Here is a 12,864-nt window from a genome sequence, read left to right on the forward strand (position 1 = left end):
GAAAAAAATCCACTGTAAACTACATCAATTTACTAAACTAGATGAAGCTTGGGTTGGTTCAGAGTAAGCCCAAGAGCGCTAATTCATTTTCCTAGAAATCTGCAGTGCATAGATAAGGGCAGTCCCTTGAAATTCGTTTTGGCTCCCTGAGTTAATGAGAAATTTATGTGTAATCAGAATTACTTTGAAGGTCTCCAATTAACACAGTGGCACAGAGCTGCCACTTGAGGGCAGTAGAACTTCATCCTCTGAATGGCAGACAGGCAGCTTAATCCTAATGGTAAACAACCAAAAACAAAGAATTGCGTTTGCTGGAAATCAGAATCAAAGATAGAAATTGCTGCAGAAACTCAGCAGGTCTGGCAGCATTCTTGGAGAAAGCAGAGTCAACGTTTTGGATTCTGAAGAAGGGTCACAGGACTTGACACATTAACTCTGTTTCTATCTCTGCAGATGCTGGCAGACCTGCTGAGTTTCTCCAGCGATATCTGTTTTAATCCCACTGGTATCTGGGGGCTCAGGGAAAACTATTTAATTGGCAAAAGGTAAGTGCAGTCTATCGTGGAGCTTTACCAATTGAATTGAACTAATGTAGTGTAATAACGCTGCTATGTTAAGGTATGGATTTATTTTTAACATTACAAAACAAAGTAGCTGCTTTGAATCAGAGATAGCAGGAACTGCAGATGCTGGAGAATCCGAGACAACAAGGTGCAGAGCTGGATGAACACAGCAGCCAAGCTCCTATGATGCTGTTTGGCCTGCTGTGTTCATCCAGCTCTGCACCTTGTTGTCATAGTAGCTGCTTTGCCATTTTGACATGTTCATTGGGCAGAATTTTCATTTCTGAAGTTGAATATAGAGTTGCGCTGAAAAGCAAGAGAAACTCTCCCTTGGATGTAGGGTAGCTTTTCCCACATGATGAATTAGGTGCAGTGTAGAGGCTTAGTGGTTAGCACTGTTGCTTCATAGCACCAGGGACCTGGGTTTGATTCCACCCTTGGGTGACAGTCTGTGTGGAGTTTGCACGTTCTCCCTGTGTCTGCATGGGTTTCCTCCAGGTGCTCCAGTTTCTTCCCACAGTCTAAAGATGTGTAGGTTAATTGGATCAGTCATGGTAAATTGCACTGCAGCGTCCAGGGGTGTATATGCTAGGTGGGTTAGCCATGGGAACTGTGGTGTTACAGGGATGGGGTGTGCCTGGGTGGATGCTCTTCAGAGGGTAGGTACAGACTCAATGGGCCAAATGGCCTTTATCTGCACTGTAGGGATTCTAAAACCTACCAGGCTCCAGCTCCCGGGCACTATGTTTAAATATTTCAAACTCCTCGTCTCACCACTGGCCCAGACTTCCTCAGCATCAGTGTTCACTCCCTCAACATCTCCTTCATTTATATAGTGCCTTTCCCAAACTCAGGTCATCCAAAAACACTTTGCAATCAATGACTTTTTTCAAAAAATGTGGTCACTGTTGTAATATACCGTAAGACAAAGGAACAAAAATAGGCCATTTCTTGTCTGCTATTCAATAGATCATGGCAGACCTTATAATCCTTAACTCCACTTTCCTGCCTTTTCCCCAGAACCTTTGATTTCCTCACTGATTACGAATCATGATCAGTAATGGGGGATTTATCATTGTATTGTAATGTGTACCATTTCCATATCATATACCAGCTTTCTTACTTCTACCAATTCCAGTCATTAGTATCTCCTTCGAAAGTCTAAAAGACTATGTTTCCATATCTTTCCTCGTGAGTGCAATCTTTGACCCTAGCAATCAGTCTCATACTGGTGGATCCTTTACAATTTAACCTTGAGGTGAGCAACCATTGGAACTACTGAGGAGACAACCATTGTAGTGTCTCTGAACCTGACTTATTTGTGCCAATGCTGTCAGGTGGGGCTGTTCCACTCTGATCCTTCAGCAGTGAGCAGAATTCGCAGTAACCCCCAATGCAGCAATGTGAGCTGTGCTTGCAGCCAGACTGTGAGGGGGCTGGGGTGCGAGCTCTTCGGCTAAGATCCCACAGCTTTAGATTACCAAGACTCAGCTCACTGCTGGATGAATCCTGCCATCGTGCTGTTTGTTGGCAACATGTTGAGCTCATGCTCTTGTGAACATGTAGCTCCTCTCCACACCTACTGAAACACGTATTTGGGGAATATTCTACGATTCATTCACTTTGGCTGCCTTCTACCTTGTTGCAATTCTTTTTGTGCATTTCCCAGAAGATTTGTCAATATAACCAACAATCTTCATACTGTTTGATCATTGTGCCTTCACTTGCTGTCGACACCCTTTCAATTCTAGCCTCTGACTTTTACAGTGGCTTGAGTTTTTGAGGGGATTTTCTAGCAGGAGCAATGGGGACTTGGGGGTAGTAATGAACCTGCTGCATGTTGCTAATGGGTTTGTGACAGGAAAGATATTTATTATAGTGTATGGTGCAAGGAATGGCTGATTTCTAAGATTTTAGAGTAGACTTGTAGCTTGGGTTGTGGATGTTGTGGTTCGTTGGCTCACCGAGCTGGTTCGTTGTTTTCCCGCAGATGTTTCATTACCCTGCTGGGTAACATCATCAGTGCAGCCTCCGACGAAGCGCTGTTGTGTTTTCCCGCCTGGTGTTTAAACTCTGGTGTCCGTTGAGCTGGATTACCTCGCTTCCGGTTTCCCTTCGCAGTTGAGTGTATATGGGGTCTAGCACTATGTGTTCATTGATGGCTTTCTAAGTGGATTACCAGGCTTCGAGGATTCTTGCTGATTTTTGCCATGTTGAATGCCTTGAAGAATTTGATTAAGTTCTGACAGCAGTGAGCAACTGGCTAGGGGTTGCCAGAGTGTCAATTGCCAGAAGATCACCTTGTTCCATGAAAATAAGACTTCCATTCCTCAGGGTTAAAATGCTCGTTCCTCTTACTGCTGGATTCAAGCTCTAACATCTCAGTTGCAGGTGGTGCAGTAAGGCATGTTATTACAGACATTAAAACATTGTCTTGGTCCTTATAGCTGATTTATCAATTGGAGTTTCATTCATCCTATATTTCCCTGTAGACAGCATTTAATAATATTGGTGTCCCACCATGAACAAGTAACAAGCAAAGAAAATTAGGCTCTTCTTTGCTATGAGTGAACATACAATTCTGATTCTGTTTCAGGTGTAAACTAGCCACGTGATTATTATAATTAAAAAGTTCAACATTTGGTCCATCGAGCCGATTCAATTGCTTAACTTGTCTGTTGACTGTTTACTATTCTGTGGTACAAGTCTGGTTGCGATTACTGAGGAACAGAAGCCATACTGAAAGCAAGAAGCTGTTAGTTGTGAGACGGTTGATATAAATGCTTGACTAAGAGGCAGTAATCTTGAAATACTGTTTTCCAAAAAAAGTGCAGTCATTTTAATGACACAACTATTTACCTGCAGAATTTTAACACAACTTGCTGCATCGAGGGCTTTTGTAACTATATTAGAAACATTGGAAACACCAATGTTTGACCTTTTCCTGAAAAGTTAAAAATATTGCTGAGCTAAACTCATAGGAAGCATTCTGATTGGTATTTGAACAGTATAAAAGCCACCCAGGGTTTCATTAGTGGCAAAACTCAGCTCTTCAGTCACTCAGCGACAAAATGCTTCCCTCTCTCTCCCACTCCCATCCCTCTGCTCCCTCTTCTTCTTCTCATTCTTCTCTCCCTTCTCTTTACCGATTTCCCATTCCCACATTTTCAATAACCAGCCCTTGTTCCATTTCATTTTAAGCATTCATATAAGTTTTCACATCCTGTCAACTTCGTATGAATAAGTTTCAGTTAATTTTCAGTTAAGTTTCCTCCACGGTGTGCCATTGGCTCCAAAAAACTCTTGTTCACTGCTTTCCAATGCATGGAAACCTGCCCAACAGTTGTTTCTATCCTTTTTGACAGTGGAGCCTAGAACCACATAGCGACAGAAACAATAGTGCACAGAAGGAAGTAAATTTGTTCATCATGCCAGCCAAGAGAAAGATACTAGCCTCCCATTCTAATCCCACTTTCCAGCAACTGGACCATAGCCTTGCAGCACTTTAGGTGCAGAGCCAAGTTTTGCTTAAATGGTTTCCACCTTCACCACCAAACCAGGGAACGAATTCCAGATCCCATCACTCTCTGGGTGAGAATGTCTCTCCTTGTCTCCCCTCTCACCTATCTACCAATTACCTGGTAACTGATCTGTTTGCTAGGGAAAACAGGTCTTCCTCTTCTATTCTATCTAGGCCCCTCATAATTTCGCGCACCTCGAATAAGATGGTGCTGTAAGTGGAGACTTGTAAAATTTTCATCGCACTCATGTGAGTTTTTTGACAATAAAGCTAATTCATAAGTCACCTCTGAGCCTCCTTGGGTCTATGGAAAAGCCCCAGACCCCTCCAATCTTCCGTCATCACTTCAATTTTTAAGCCCTGGCAACATGCTTGTCAATCTCCTCTGTACTCTCTCCAAAGCAATAAAATCCTTCCTGTAATTTGGTGACCAGAACTGTCTACACAATTCCAGCTGTGGAATAACCTGAGTTTTACAAACATGGCAGTCATCTGTTTTTTGACAGTTTTTGTTTTTTATACGTTGCCCAATAGACGAAAGCATCTCATTTGCTTTCTTTATTATTTTATCTACCTACCTTGCCACCTTCAGGATCTGTGGATTTTCACTCCCAGGTCTCTCACTTTCATTATTCTCTTCAAACTCTTCCTATTTATTATATATTCCCTAGGTTCATTTGTCCTCCCTAAATACATTACCTCACGCTAGAAGCTGGCATTATTCCTTCAGTTATGGACCACAGCAAACCCCCCTCAGAATATTCAGAAGATAGTCTAGAACTTAACGTTTTTATATTTTATACATAAATGTAAGCTGCCATGTTCTAGATGCAATTCGATTGATCAAACTACCAAAATTAAAGCAAAACACACTTTAATCATCCACTATAAGTAAAATACAACAAAAGAAAGAAAGAATTGGAATAACTTAACTCTATTGGAACTCAGCAGAATAATAGACACAATAATTAACTGTTCCAATATAGTAACATCTATAAACACGCCGTATACAAAAGGCAAATTCAGAATATAGATTGTCTCACATTCAACTCCAGTAGTAGGCAGAGAATCCCAGCTTTTGGCTGTAACCGAGAGAGGGGCAAAAAATAGCTCCCATCTCTTCAAGATCTCAACAGCAACTGCTGAAAGCTAATCTAAAAATCCCTGGTTCTGAGGGAGCTCGACCACACCCTTTCAGGCTGCTTCTATTGTTTCAACTTTAAAAAATAACCCAAGACCTCACAACTTGTTTATCTTCTCATACACTGCTTTGCACCTGTCTCCCAATTTCTCTGTAAAAGAAACCAGGACAAAACATACCTTTTAAAGCCACAGTATTGTCACATTTCACAGTATACAATTTCCCATTTAGAAGAATCTGTGCATGCAAGCTACTAGTGCTGTGGATATTGAAGTGTATCATTTGATTTCTGAACCAAGGGAAGTTTTATACGGACAGAGATTACATCAAACCCCTTTGGAATGGTTGACAATTTATGATTTAGAGGAATGAACTTTATCTGCCATGATTATGGATATGTTCACTTTGAAGCTTCAAATTTTTATTTAGGTCAAGTTACGGAGACAGGATTCCATTTTATATCCTTCCACATATATCAGGTCTTACAGATAGATCAGGTCTATCCTTTGGGGCTTATATTTTAATTGAACTACACTAGTCCCAAGATAGCTGTATGGCTTTGAGAAGTTGTTGCTCAAACATCATAAGATATATTTGTTATTGAGTTACCTTGGAAGTAGCAAGGATACGTTCTATCTTTTGTTTCTCAGTGAGTCACAAATGTTGAACTAAATTCTCACTGGAAGTGTATTTGTAGTGTATTGAAAATTGCATTGCACATTTTGTGCACTTGAGACTGCTGTACACATGTGTGTCAACAGAGGGAGTCTTCCAAGAAGAGAAGATAAAAGATTCAAGTTTATCATGTCATGCAGTCAGGGTGACCAACTGTCCCAGATTATCTGGGATTGCCCTGTAATTTGGCATGATGGTGTATGCCTTTGGCCTAAACTCCATGGGACGCCATTTGTCCTGGAATTTCTAGGGTAGCGAGACAGGAATCTGCCCAAGGTTTCCTCTAGCTAGTACTGACTATTGTTGGTGTCTGGACATGTGCACTGTGTTGCTGCATTTGCCCCATCCAGAGTCTATTGACAACTGGATCAGATAGACAGACTCTGTGGTCAAATGGCTCAGCGGCACTTATCGACAAATAATGTGTTTTGTCAATGTAATAACAGAAGGGACAGTAGCAATTTGTAACCAATGCTTCTGTAGGATTATACCTCACCAAAATGCCGAACACCATCAAGAATGGGAGGTAGAAAATCGATAGGTTTGAAAAAAAGCTTGGGAGACTGAGTAGACATTAAAGGCACAATGCACCACTATTCTGCAAGTTGATTAAACATGCTGGAATCGGAAACTGATGGGTCTCTTTGGCTCCAATTAATTCATTGTAGTACTTTTTCACTCAGCAAACAGATTATTCACAGGATAGGCACTTGAGTCTTCACAATGTTGTTTTATTGAGTTTTATGGGAATTGTATATTGCATTTGATGAGAAAAAATGAAATGAATTAAACAGGCAAATTGTGGGAGATATATTTAGCATTTATGTTTCCTATTCTTAGAGTTTCCTTCCCAAAGACATAGAGAAGGATGCTGCTGAATGGAACACAGAATCCATGCTATATTTATAATCAGTCTGTTTAGATATGTGATAGAATCCCATTCAGCCCATTGACTCCCTGAAAAGCGTCCCACCCAGATCCAACCCCCTACCCTATCCCTCTTACCCTGCATTTCCAGTAGCTAACCGAGCCAGCCTGCAGAGCAATTTAGCATGGCCAATCCACCTAGCCTGCATATCTTTGGACTGGGGGAGGAAACTGGAGCACCCAGAGGAAATCCATGCAGATGCAGGGAGAATGTGCAAACTCCATACAGACAGTCATCTGAGAATGAAATTGAACCTATGTCCCTGGTGCTGTGAGACATCAGTGCTAACCACTGAGCCATCATACCACCCTGTTGTAGTAGGTGGGATTTGAACTCAAAGCCCATCTGGCCCTAGTGGTAGCAATGCTATCACTGTACCACAAGAGCCCTAACAGTCATTTGTATAAGACAAAGATGTGTTAATTGACTGCCCCTCACCCCTCCAGCACTGATTTCACAGTGATTGGATCCAAAGAACTCTATTACCATACAGAAATAGCAAATAGTCCATTGGCCTCCTCTTCCAATGTCTGATCCCCACTCACTCATCCCTCATGCAGTCACCCCAAATCCCCCACATCTCCTGCAGCTACACAATCTCTTGGGAAGACCACAGAAATGGAAAACCAGAGATAATATGGAGAAAAATGGTCTAGAAAATTCCTCTCTGACCTCCTCAGGAAAGTTAGGGAGATCAGGTTCATCATGTGTGTGTTACCTACTAATCCCCTTAACTTTTACATGGTGGGTTTTTACATCAGACAAAGACTCATCTAACAATCTCTTGTAGACTTGCAAAGAGTTAGATTGTTTGATCCACCAGAAGAAAAGCTTTTTCCAAAAAAAATTCCAAAATTATAAAGCCTTACAAAATGAAAGCTAAAGATGTGTAGTCCTCTTTCAAGTTTGGATGGAACTGTTGAGATCTGGAGTTGCAAGGTAGAAATTTTTAAAATGAACGAAGAGAAATAAGGCGTTTTTTAAAAAGTTGGTTACCTTATCAGTTGAGGCCAGATCTAGAGACATTGTTGAAAATTTTACACATTTTGTCAAGTATCTTCTGGCTGTTGATATTGACCATATCCAACCAGTCCATGCTTGCTAAATTCTAAACTTCAGGCTGAATCTTACAGGGTTTTGGTGAGGCACCTATTGCGTTGGGTCTTTTTAAGGGCTTTTCAGTATGAGGCTGACTGTGTTTTTGTGCCATTTGTACCAAACTCACCTCATTAACAGTCCCCGCCCCTATAGTGTCGGCTTGTCTGTTTCTATCCTTAAATGTCATTCACTGCCAAGATATCCAGCAGTCCTGGCATCACTGCCATCTTTAAAAGTCTTTGTCACACACTACAAGTTGGAGCTGCTCTGAACGGATGCTGAAATTTGCCCTGGCATGGCAGACTGTGGGCAATTAGCCTCTCAAGGACCCAGAAGCCCTGTTGAATGGGATGCTACTCAGTCCTCTTACCTCAGGACTGGTATTGGAGGCCACCACAACAGACCGTACCAGTGTGGTCCCAGGTTGCACCCCACCCCCAATGCCCCCAACCCTTCAACAGGGTAGAACAGTCTCAGCCTCCTGGAAGAATGCATAGCACTGTGGGTATAAGATAAATAACCTTCTGTATTCCATCAGCATAAATGGCACCATCTTCTCTCCAATTCCTCACACTTACTCTACCTCTGCTACTGTAGCCACCTGTCAGCAAGGCTCATGCATACCTCTCTCACTACTGCCTACACTATCTTCCCTGACTCGCTATCAAGAGCAAGCAAACAGACCAGAGATGCAGCCTAGTCCTGTTCATGAGCCGGGGCATGCCCCTAAGTACACAGTGTCCTCACTGCAGCGTTACAATGATGGTTACCAATACAACCCAAGATACAGTATTGATGGTTGTAAATGTCCTGTAGGTGCATCATGAAGGTTCTTAAAGGCTGACACCTGTTGGATGGTAATGTCTGCGAACATGGGTGCATATGGCCAGTGCTCATGGAGCATTGCTCTAAGATGTTGGTGCCTGGTGTCCAAACATGGAGACCCTTTGGAGCTCGCGGTGTGCTGAACTCATCAGGTACCTGCTCTGATTCCATGTCAAGAATTCTGACATCTACTTATTCAGCAAATATGGGAAGATAAGAAGCTGAATAGCAATGAGGTGAGTTGTGGCAATAATACGGCATTTCAAAAGCTTTAATTCCCCTTAATTATAAACTCACTGCTGCCTAGTGAGAAATTGTTGCACCGTTTGACAGATGCATAAGAAGTATAACAAGTTGCTCCCAACATTGAGTTGGCCAGGCTGATTTCCCATGTGATTCTGCCACAAACTTCACCATAGCCCACATCATTCAGGACCGTATAAAATTCCACCCATTGTTAGATTTGATTCTGCAACTTGAAAAAATTGCTAAATAATCCTGAGTGTGCTACAAATTAGTCTGACAGCCAATTTAAGATAGTTGGATTCAGAGCATGGCAAATCTTTGGGTACTGCAAGTTACATTTATTGATAGATAGGACCCTACTTTTTTACGCAGAAAGAGCAGGTACACACATTGTACTTGTTTCAACTCAATAAAACAGTTGATGGCCATTCTCTGGTTCATTTCTTAAGGCAATGCCTTGGCCAACCAGAATCAAACTGTCTTGTTTAAATTCAAACAAAGCTTGACAGTTGTCCATCAGTCATCATCTAACTGACCCATTCTCCTCTACCAATCACTTGCTAACTGATCAGCACTCTCTTCTCCTATGGTGTAAAAATTATTTTTCCTTTACATTTGTAGTTCTTGTGAATTGTCCTGATGAGTGCAAGATAAAAAGCCTTGTCAAAACTTATTTTCAACAATTGTTACGTATGAGATTGTCATCAACAAATCCAATGATAAATCTAGGAGAAACATCTTTACTCAGAGAGGGGCTAGATTTGGAACTTTCTACTGTGTAGTGTGGTTGAGATGAGTATTGCAGATGTGTTTAATGGGAAGTTGAATAAAGTAAATGAAGGAGACAGGAAAAACAGGATAAATTGCTAGGGTGAAATGATGTAGGGGAATAACCTGTGGAACATATACAGCACCATTGACCATTTAGACCAAATGACTTGTTTCTGGGCTTCAAATTCTTTGTAATATTAAGGTGTTAGCTGGTTGGGATTAATAGCATGTTTGATTTATTGATTATCAATGGAGCGTTTCTGGAAATTCAAACAAAAATTATTTGGGTGCAAATTGGTGTAAGAGACAGGACACAACAGAGCAGCTTCACTAAGTCATGTGTCTAATATCACCTCGTCTCCAGGTTGAGATGCATTGTTATAAGAATTAAAGCAGTTTATTAATACAAACACATGAAAATTTGGGCAAGCAGGTAATTTACTTTTTGTACAGATGGTACACCACATGCTGCTCCTGCTGGCAGCTACACATCACTTTACATAATATCTGTGTACATTCTCAGCCCAAGCCCAAGGCTGGCTTGGTTACACACTGTCTATATTATCAGCTTTTGCTGGTATGGAGATGGTAACAGACAGAGAGCGTTGATCCAGAGGAGGAAGGCAATAGAGCAGAAGAAAATGCAAGAGAGTTTGCAAAGTTACAAGCTAACATTCTTGGTTGTATTAGGGAAGGGACTTCAAATTTCTATGCTCCAGCTGCCTTGGGGAGTCAATATATTCTGATGGGAAGCTGACACCTGAGGTCATTATCTATTATCAGGACAGATTTACTCGTAATAGCACCTCCATTAACCATTGTTACATCTAATCTTCCTCCCATCAGGCGTTAATGGACACAATGCAATCTTCTCTGATAATAACAATAGGGGCCTTAAACATAGCAATTGCACTTTAGAGAAATCATATGCAGATTCCTCAGATTGTCTTTAAACGGGACTACAATATTTTGGGGAATTTAATATTTCTGTAATATCAAACCTCCATAACCATTGAAGCAATCTTATATTACTGCCAGCAGTAATTGTGTAACTAAAATTCAGTCTACTCATTTAATCATGAATCTGCTTTCCACTGCATCTCAATCCAGGGAGTGAGTCTTATATTTGAACCATTACCTGCTGTTTGGAGACTTAATGGAACCTCTCTCTCAGGGTGCAAGGAACAGCTTTCCCGTGAGTGTCCATTTTGTAATCAACTTACTTGCATTTGAAATGAGGACTTCTTGGGGAAACAATAAACATTTCTGAAAGACAACAGCGCTCTCTGGGAATGATACAGAATGATAAATTAGATTGACTATCTCCAGAGAGGGGTTTGAACCAAAAATTTATGTCTCTGAGATAAAAGATATTGTGAGGTTATAGATTTTGGTTGAAAGAATAAAAAGACAACTCACTACCTAACTGAAGGGAGATTTCAAACTGCTTTAATGTGAAAATATCTGTGCGTCCTTGTGCATGAATCACAAAAGTTACTGTGCAGGTACATCAGGTAATAAGGAGGGCAAATGGAATTTTAGAATTTATTGCCAAAGGAACGGAGGATAACATCAGGGAAGAGTTGATGCAATTGTACAAGGCAGTATTGAAACCCAATCTGGGGTAGTGTGTAGTTTTGGCCCCCTTATTTCAGGAAGGATGTAATTGCATTGGAGGCAGTTCAGAGAAGGATCACTAGATGATTTCCAGAGGTGAAAGGTTTGACTTATAAGGAGGATTGGGCATTTTAGGCCTGTATCCGCTAGAATTCAGAAGAATGAGAGGGGGTCTCATTGCAGTGATGAGATGATAAAGACAATTGTCAAAGTAGACATTGATGCTTCCCCTCGTGGACAATCTAGAATGAGAGGTCTTAGTTTTAAGGCTAAGGAGTAGCAGATTTAAGACAAAGTTAGGGAGGAATTACTTCTGTCAAAGGATCATGAATCTGTAGAATTTATTACCCCAGGGTGCAGTAGACGTTGGGATACTGAATAAATTTAACGAAACGAGATAGATCGATTTTTTAACAAAAGAATACAAGTTTATTACACAAAAGAAACAAAGCAAAGATAAATGCAACAATTTTGAAACATCTTAACATAAACAGCAAAGGACTTTTTTTTCCCTAGCAATATCCTTTGCAGACAAACAACCTCAGTAAAATACCACAACTATCTCAACTCTAATTTCTAACTTAACTGACCAAGTTGTACACGTTTCCTTTAGGCAATTTTCTTTACATTCACAAAACACGATTCTCCCCATTGCAGAGCATTCCTGAGGGAGAAAAGAAACCGACACCAGTTACCTGCTTTGTTTACTTGTCTATTTTATGTTTGCGCAAATGTTTAAATTTATTATCATTTCATCAATTAACTAATCATCAGTTTATCTAATAATTTGGTTTAAATCACCACTTTCTTGGAAATTATGCTTGAACTCACTGTACAAGAATAACTTTCTGATCAGTTTAAACACAGAACTAAAGTCAAAAGTTAGAAGAACATTGGCAGTCACACATGACTAAGTTCAATGACTAACAATCACGCTAACCAAAAATCAAAAAAAAGTCTATCAAGCCAGGTTTCACATTGACATTTAATTTGTCCCGCATTATTATGTAGCTGAACAAAAACAAAGTTGCTGGAAAGCTCAGCAGGTCTGGCAGTATCTGTGGAGGAGAAAACAGAGTTAACGTTTCGGGTCCGGTGACCCTTCCTCAGAACGTTGTTGTTGTTATTATGTAGCTGAGTTGACTGGCTGGTTGGTTAGCAATGCAGAGTGATGCTAATGACACAGGTTCAATTCCCACACTGGCCAAAATTACCATGAAGGATGCTCCAATTCAACCTCTCTCCTTACCTGAGCCCTGTGACCCTCAGGTTAAAACGCCATCAATCATCTTTTGCTAGTTGAGAGAGCAGCCCTTTGGGCCAGTAAGAATATGATTGCTTTTTATTAACTGGTGTCATAACAATATTTGAGACAGTGATTTTATGTATTAAATATGTCAAGGATTATGGAGATAATGCGAGAAGGTGGTGTTGAAGTGGAAGATCAGTCACGATCTGGTAGAATGGTGGAGTAGGCTTG

General features: G+C 40.8%; 1 long non-coding RNA gene across 1 annotated transcript; it reads left to right on the forward strand.

Moving 5' to 3' along the window:
- The first annotated feature begins 256 nt into the window (after nt 1-256).
- Nucleotides 257-8,986, forward strand: LOC125486579. The gene is made up of 3 exons (XR_007265221.1): nt 257-357; nt 454-545; nt 8,742-8,986. It is a non-coding gene; the product is annotated as an uncharacterized LOC125486579 (long non-coding RNA).
- The last annotated feature ends 3,878 nt before the right edge of the window (nt 8,987-12,864 follow it).

This window comes from Rhincodon typus, chromosome 30 (assembly GCF_021869965.1).
Source record: "Rhincodon typus isolate 14 chromosome 30, sRhiTyp1.1, whole genome shotgun sequence".
NCBI lineage: Eukaryota > Metazoa > Chordata > Chondrichthyes > Orectolobiformes > Rhincodontidae > Rhincodon > Rhincodon typus.